General features: G+C 44.6%; 1 protein-coding gene across 1 annotated transcript in view; it reads right to left on the bottom strand.

Moving 5' to 3' along the window:
• The window catches only part of dnmbp (dynamin binding protein), a 52,230-nt gene extending 45,983 nt beyond the window's left edge, over positions 1–6,247 (bottom strand). Inside the window, exon 1 of the mRNA XM_080836004.1 lies at positions 6,113–6,247. The gene's annotated coding sequence lies outside the window, so the exon portion shown is untranslated. The remainder of the gene's footprint in view (positions 1–6,112) is intronic.
• Between the last annotated feature and the right edge of the window lie 1,492 nt (positions 6,248–7,739).

The raw sequence follows: 7,739 nt of genomic DNA, 5'->3' as shown, positions 1-7,739 counted from the left end.
TCTCTTTTTTGAAGTTACACTATGGAAGTGGTGAAAAGGTTGTGAAAGGGGAGCCAGCGGGCACGCTGCGTGGCAACATCACCTGACACGGATCGAATGCCAGGGGCTTGGCATCAGCAAGTAGGGTCTGCCATGCCTCATAGATAAGCACAAACCATTGAACAAAGAGCAACCACACAGGGCCAGTACTTCATTTTCAGTCTATTACTGGTCAGGTCAAGAGACCACTGGTCCAGATACCCAGGAAGGGCATCTATAATGCACCCAAAGATAAACCAGATAAACTACCTGACTTTTTTTTTTTACCGTTATAAAGAGAAGATGGTTTTCTGGGTCCCTATGCTTATGGAACCCTACTCTGATTGGGTCATTGCTTATGGAACCCTACTCTGATTGGGTCATTGCTTATGGAACCCTACTCTGATTGGGTCATTGCTTATGGAACCCTTCTCTGATTGGGTCGTGTACAGTGTTTTGGTTCCTTGAAAGCCCCTGAAAAAGATGACGATGATGAAGATGATGATTAGAAAAAAACGATTACTGGTGTCTTGATTTATCACAGCAGATCTGAAGATCTGGACAAACCTGAAGAGCTTGACATGCTAAACCACTGCAAAAGCATCATCTGAACCTCAGAGAGTGGCTTGCTTCATTTAGTCTTTTCTGTTCATATTTTCAAAGTATAATCAAGAACACGGGTGGGGCACAAACGGACCAGTATAGTGATCTTTGAAATACATCAGGAATGCAGGGAAAGGCTTGGGAATTCAGGGAATGGCAAATTCTAACGTGGAAGTACAGTAGATCCTGGATGGGCCTCTTTACCTCGGCATGCAGTAAGCATTTCTCACTAAGTCATGATGTGTGAGAGAGCTTTGTGATTTGTGAAGGGTGTTAAGTCCAACATCAGGATTCACTTAAATGTTAGGAGCACACGCGTATAGAAGTCCTCCAATTCATCTCGCAGGGCTGGTACCTGGCAGTGATGGGGAATTTCTAAAAACATGACGCAAGAATTCCCATCAGAGGAGGAAAGGACCAGAAATCACAATCACGCACCTCAGAGACTGTTTGAGGCTCATTTTCACCATGTCACAAATGAATGATGTTATGTTGGATGACCCCAGCTTAAGTCTCTCATTTCATTATCATCTATCCTGATTATGCTCATTCTTTCTATTCCTCCCACAGATCAAGGATCGGCTCTCTCCACGTGAGCAAAAGAAAACCTTGGCAAGTAGTTTGCAGATCTTTTCCAAGCTCTCCCTGTTTCCTACCTCCCACCATTCACACACACACACACACACACACACACACACACACACACACACACACACACACACACACACACACACACACACACACTCACACTCACACTCACACTCACACACACACACACACACACACACACACACACACACACACACACGCAAACACACACTCACACTCTCACACACACACACACACACACACACACACACACACACACAGACGCACAGTCAAGACATAACAAATGTATTCTCAGAATTCCAGTGGTTCCTCATTCCAATCTCCCCCCCTCGTGCATGTCGATCCTTTGGGCTTACATCACACCAGAGCACAGAGAGAGAGAAAGAGGGAGATAGAGAGAATAGGGAGGTGCACTCTGGCAACTCAACATGGATTTCATTCCCCTTCTTCATTTCTATTCATTTCCATCCTTTTCCTTTTTTTGGGAAGGGGGATGAGCTATGGCACAAGAGGGATGGCGTTAGGATAGAGCTGGCCCCCCATCCAACATAAATATTCCGAGCCTTGAGTTTGCAGTGTTGCTGCGTCGGCCAGACAGACACGGTTACTATGGCGACTTGCTGTGCTGACCAAGGCACTCACTCCAGTCCATGGGAGGGAAGCTCAAGAGGTGCCCCAGGGAGGTGTCTACCACTCAGACACAGAGCCGAGACTGTGCGCCTCACCCTCAGTCCTTAGTTTTTCCTCTTCAGGAAAACTTGAGTTTTGCCGAATGCCAGGCAAAAAAAAAAAAAGCTCTTCAGCCTCAGTTCCCCATAGAAACGTTATATAGGAGGGATGATGATAATGGTTCAGCCCGGATGTATTGACATGGAGGCAAGGGGGTGGGATACTCGAAAACAACAGATGCTGATCTGAGTTCTCCAGCACAAGGTTGTGCAATAGTTTGGCTAGTTCCCTAAGATAATGTGAAACCCCAAAAATGAACACTATACGGCCAGTTCTAGACTACAACACAGCTATGAGGAAGTGACTTCAAGTCCTGCTCACGGCATGAAACAACTTCCCACGACCCCGGCGGTGTATCGGAAGACTGTTTGTCACTGGTGCGTGTGCTTGTCAGATAGCCATGACAGCCAGGACCCTGTTATGACTAAAGCCTCCAGACACGGCCACGGCCTAATCACACTGACATAAACAAGCCTCAGCACAGGCTAACAGAGGTGGAAAATCTATGTGACTTCAATAAAACAGTGTATTCCCTCTGGTACAAAACTTCTCAGTTTGCTAAACAAGGTGCTAAGTGAGGTTAGAAGTGCTTGCTAACTATTTGCCAGACTTAGCCACGATAGGTGTCCACCCCCATCCCATTCAATGTGTTGCTTTATGTTCAATAATTAATCTGCCTGTCTGTTTGGATGTTTCCTTACTGCTTATTAACATCAGCATCAAAGCTGAACATGTTGGTGTCTGGTTGCAGATTCCAGGAGGCTCCCAGAGATCGTTCTTTCCCTCGCACCACCTATCGGTAATCTGACTCAGAAAAGACAGCTGACTGAATTTCTCTAATAAAATTGCTGCTTTCATTAGCTCTAACAAAACCAGGCTGTCCACCCTAAACTGCATAGTGGAATAGGCTGGACTGTGAAAGCTTCATGTGCCCCTAACTCCTCTCTCCTAAAACAAGGAAAACAAAGAGCAGTGCCTATTCACCAAATACCATGTCCATCTCAGGTCTCAGTTAACATCACATCCCATCCAGCTCTTTGTCGTCTCAATGCTCCCATGATGAATGTGGTCTTACAGGATTTAGCAAAGGTAAGCAAGGCCTGAACTTCTATTCAAACTGCCTAACCAACTGCCCAGTTTTCTTGTTGGAAAAAAGGTCTCCCTTTTGGCTCCTCACTGTGTGTTCTTAACCTACCCTGCACTCTGTGTGAAGATGAAAAAAGAGTTCTTCTAGGCCCTGAACCAATAAATTCCCATTCCTCTTCACGAATACACTGCATCTGTATTAATGTGATTCAGATTGAGTAGCACAAACCTCTTGCAAGATCTTCTGTCTCGTCATACATCCTTAAGAGCAGACTTTGGCTGAACCAGTTGTGTTTAATTGTGGTTGTGCAACACAATATGCACCAGATTGAGTCTCCCAAACAATACGTTTTTAACTGAGCCTGCAGTAAAATATGCACTTTATTAAGGACGCCTGAAGGGCTAGATCTGTTTTACATGCATTTCTGGGACTATTTCAGTCGTTCTGCCCCAGCATGGATGAATAAGCTCAGCCAAGCATAGAGAAAGCATTACAAAACAATTGCTGTCTGATCTAGTTTACGGTAGGAGCCCGGACCTCCCTCTCCCTCGCCGTTTAGATAATCAAATGATTCTCTTCGTCTGACGCCCAAATTATTTTTCTCTCCCACGCACAGTTACAATGATCTGGATAACATTCTTGAGCAGGAACAATTCCACCTCCCAATCAGAGTAACACAACAAATGCCACATATTTCAGTGCAGCTCACGAGAGGGACAGCTGAATCGCCGATCGTGTGATGCCAGCTGGCTGCCTTTGCCCAAACTGCGGAGAACAGGAATGCAGGTAACAAGCCATCAGCTGCCAAGGACACTTAATACCTCGCTCAAGGCGATAGTGGCTAACTCTCATCATCGACAAGCAGCAACTGTGTATATGCGGAGAGTGTTGAAGTCATGACCATAACACTGGAGAGACGAGAGAGTATGTTTTATAGTCACCCAAATGACTGTGCACCAGCTGTGTAAGGCTACAAGAATGCCAGAGCTGAGTCAAGGCAAAGGAGTCCCATCTGTTAACACACACACACACACACACACACACACACACGTGCACGCGCGCACGCGCACACACACGCACACATGCACAGACAAACACACTCACTTCTACCATGATCTAGTACATCACGTTTTCCTGAGAGCTTTGAAGTGAGCATTTTCTCCAGCTCTGTGCAAACTTCAGTGCTGGGGTCGAAGAATGCATGGAATGTTCCTTAACCTCTTTTTTTCTCTCTCAGAGACCTGAGTGACCCACCATGTTTTTTTTTCCTTTCTTCTTCTTCAAATTACATAAACCCTGCCTGCACTGTACAAGCATTCTTTCACATCTGCCGCTGGACATAATTTCCAGCCTGACTGCACACATGGACACAATGCAAAATATCACCCGACCGCTATCCTCTATTACCTCTTCATGTTCTGATCACTGTGTGAGCCCAGTGAGTGATAATTAAGGGGGCTGTACGATGAGAGGCTAAACTACCACACTGGAAGTGGAAGTTACAATCATCGGAGTAAAATAGATGGCTTTCTGGACAATTGCTTCTCTCAAATGACAGTCTTGGTGATAAGCCTTATGATAACCAACCGCAAATGGATGGTGTTCTTTTTGAAGTGAATGGGAACTGAGGTACGGTGTAATTTGAGGTCAGTTTAAGTTAGCACCCTGCCTCATGCAGTGTAGGAGGTAGAGTAACTACTAGGCTCAAATGGAGGCCTCGGTTCTCCATCTTCTACATTTTACAAGTTCTGAACACACTAACTCACATACACACACATAGATGTACACACACACACACACACACACACACACACACACACACACACACACACACACGCGCCTTCAGTGTCAACCTGTGCTGTTACAAGACACCAGAGTGACCCATCTATAATTGAAACCCTCTGCAAACCCATCCCAGAATCTTCCTTGATTGTCCCTAACGTGAGTGCCCAGTCTGGTACACAGGATTCAGTCTCTTTCGGCAGAACCGAAGGAGCCTGAGTGTGCTTAATTTACTAATGGGGCCTGAGCGAAGAAGAGATGGTGGGCAGTAATTAAGGCAGGACAGCTGGCACAGTAGGGGCTTTGTGTGCATCTTAGATCTGAGATCATTCTGTGTCTCTGATATATGACTCAAGGAACTGGGTCAAGGCAGACTTGGCAAAGTCAAGTGCTTGTTATATTCAAATCTTGACAAACAGAGAGGGCAAACATTTAATCCAAAACCAACAGTGGGAATTTATCTCAGATTTGTAATCAGGATTATCAAGGGTTAGCTCTTGATAGCAAAATGAAACTGCATGTTAGGTAGCCTAAGTTAAATACAACACTAAACAACGCTGGCTGTTACTGACGAATAATAGGCTGAAAGGTTGCCGCCGCAAAAGTATTCACAAGCTTGCATCCCGGGGGCGTGAATTCTGTCGCTGTTTTCTTAGCATTCGGCTTCATGCTGCGAGACAACTGTCAACAATTGCAGCGGACAGGTGACAGGCTATGAGCACAGCGGTCCCGTGACAACCCTCCTGCTCCAAGCAGCCGAACGTTACTCAGCTTCCCCAGTGACTCTGTATGACACAAGGTCTACCATACATAATTCACGCTCTACGGCTACATGATACAAGCAATACATAAAGGACGTCCAATGAGCCACCAAAGGCAGTCTGTGCTAGTTGCTTACTACGGTAGAACTTCATTGCTATGAATGTGCTAAATGGTCATATTATCGAAAGAGTTGGTGCTTTCACACAGTACAGATAAGCTGTGATTTATAACATCGATATTGGAATGACAAACCCCAATCAAATAAGGAGATCGAAGCCTAAATGCACCTTTGAAGACGTAGCAATCACTTTTACGAATACCTACATGGTCACGATACACAAAGTATCCAAGGACTATACACTGTTTGTTGTTATGAGAGAATGTATTCTATATATCCTCTTTTAAGTTGGGAGAGTTCTGCCTCCGCCTTCGGACATGGAAAGATTACTGCTAATAATTTAGGCTAAGTGAAAGTAAACTGGAGGTTTGACTTTCTTTATTGAAATGCACAAGCTATCTTACCTGTGTTTGCAACAGGAAAGGTCTTCGACGAGGTTCTGCCGTTTAGGCTAGAACTTTCGCTACCTTGTTGATGTTTGGGCGTCAGTCTTCCCAACTGAGCAATTTCACGTCCATAAAAATCTCTGTCATTATTCAGGGTGTTCGCTTGTCTCTTCTACAGTCGAAGAATATGTTTCTCTTTCCTTCTTGTTAGCGCACTCACACGCCATTCATCATTTGTCACCCTCGGTGGGATCAGCTGTCATCCCGATAGAAGATTCAGAAGGCTGATTCTCGACTGCGCTCCATCCATGCTGACATCAACACCACCACCCCTTCCTGACAGGGACCTTAACCTCACCAAGGGGCTGGCCTTTTCCTGCCTGATGGAAAATAACCGCGTTCCCTGACAACAGTGTCTGAGGAGAGCACGAAAGGGAGTGCTTAGCCACAGTACTTCGGTGTTTATAACGCGTTTATTAACGTTTTGTTGTCAGCCGACAGCAGACAGTGTTTGTGCATTAAGTTATAGAATCGGCATGAGAGAGATTAGGTGTACTTTTTTTTAGATTTCCATTGAGAGAACTAACTGTGAGAAAAGCTGTTATGATCTATGATGGCAACCTTGATGGCAAATAGATCACATCCATGGTGAAAGCAAAGGCTATAGGAATGGTGGCTCATTGTCACAGAGGCAATAAATAAAAAGGTTGCACAGTTCTATCAACAGGGAAGCAGTTAAGCCTGCTGTTAAAGTTTATCCATTATTTTTGGACATTGTCTCATCTCTGATCTTTTGTGATTTTTCCTGAATTGAACTGGCAATTTAAAAAGCACCAACTATAGTTAAGTTGTAGGCCTAGTTAAAGGATGCAGGCTGCTTAGTCTGTAAATGTGTACAGGTAATGTCCTGGCAGGTGCAGTTTGACTGAACTAAAACATGATACATGATCACTAATATATATTGGGCCCCATTTTTGGAGGTTTTGGAAAAGTGCAGTGCATTAGTCCTTGGAAAACTAGCGTAATGAGGAGTGCAATCTATGCACTAAATGTAATCCGCTCTTGGTACAAATGCTTTAGTCGCATATACAACACAGAGAACTCTACCTTTCAGACCATTATAATGGCTTCTCAAATAGAGCGAAACTGATGTCCTCTGTTGGTGTTTACTATGTGTCATAGAGTGGCTTCTGGAGAGGGGTTGGGCTACAATCCATTTCTTTCCAGTGGGGAGATTCTATAAAGACCCAAACCCATTCTTCGTGCTTGTCTTCTTCCAGAGGAACAAATAGAAGGAACCCTTTTTTCATTTCCTTTCAAGCATAGATCCGGTCTTTTAGTCACTTTGAATTACAATGCTAATGGGAGAGCCACTGTAGCTGCGGGGTTAAGTCTGTTCCCAATTACAGGGGATTTCTCTTCATATTCGTCCCGTGTGTTTGTGCCAAAGATGAACCAGGGGAAATTAATCAAACTACCCTGAAAGTTCATTTCAAATGCAGAAACTGGGCAGAAATATGTGGAAACCCCCTCCACGGTTCAATAAAGAGAGAGAGAGAGACTTGAGAAATTTGGGACATGCTTTCATAGTGGTTAGCTTCTTTTGATGAAACCGAGCTGGAATCTATACCTTTCTAGTCCAGCA

Source organism: Sprattus sprattus (assembly GCF_963457725.1).
Source record: "Sprattus sprattus genome assembly, chromosome: 3".
NCBI lineage: Eukaryota > Metazoa > Chordata > Actinopteri > Clupeiformes > Clupeidae > Sprattus > Sprattus sprattus.
Note: the sequence above shows the minus strand (reverse complement) of the source record. Positions and strands in the feature narration are given on the sequence as shown.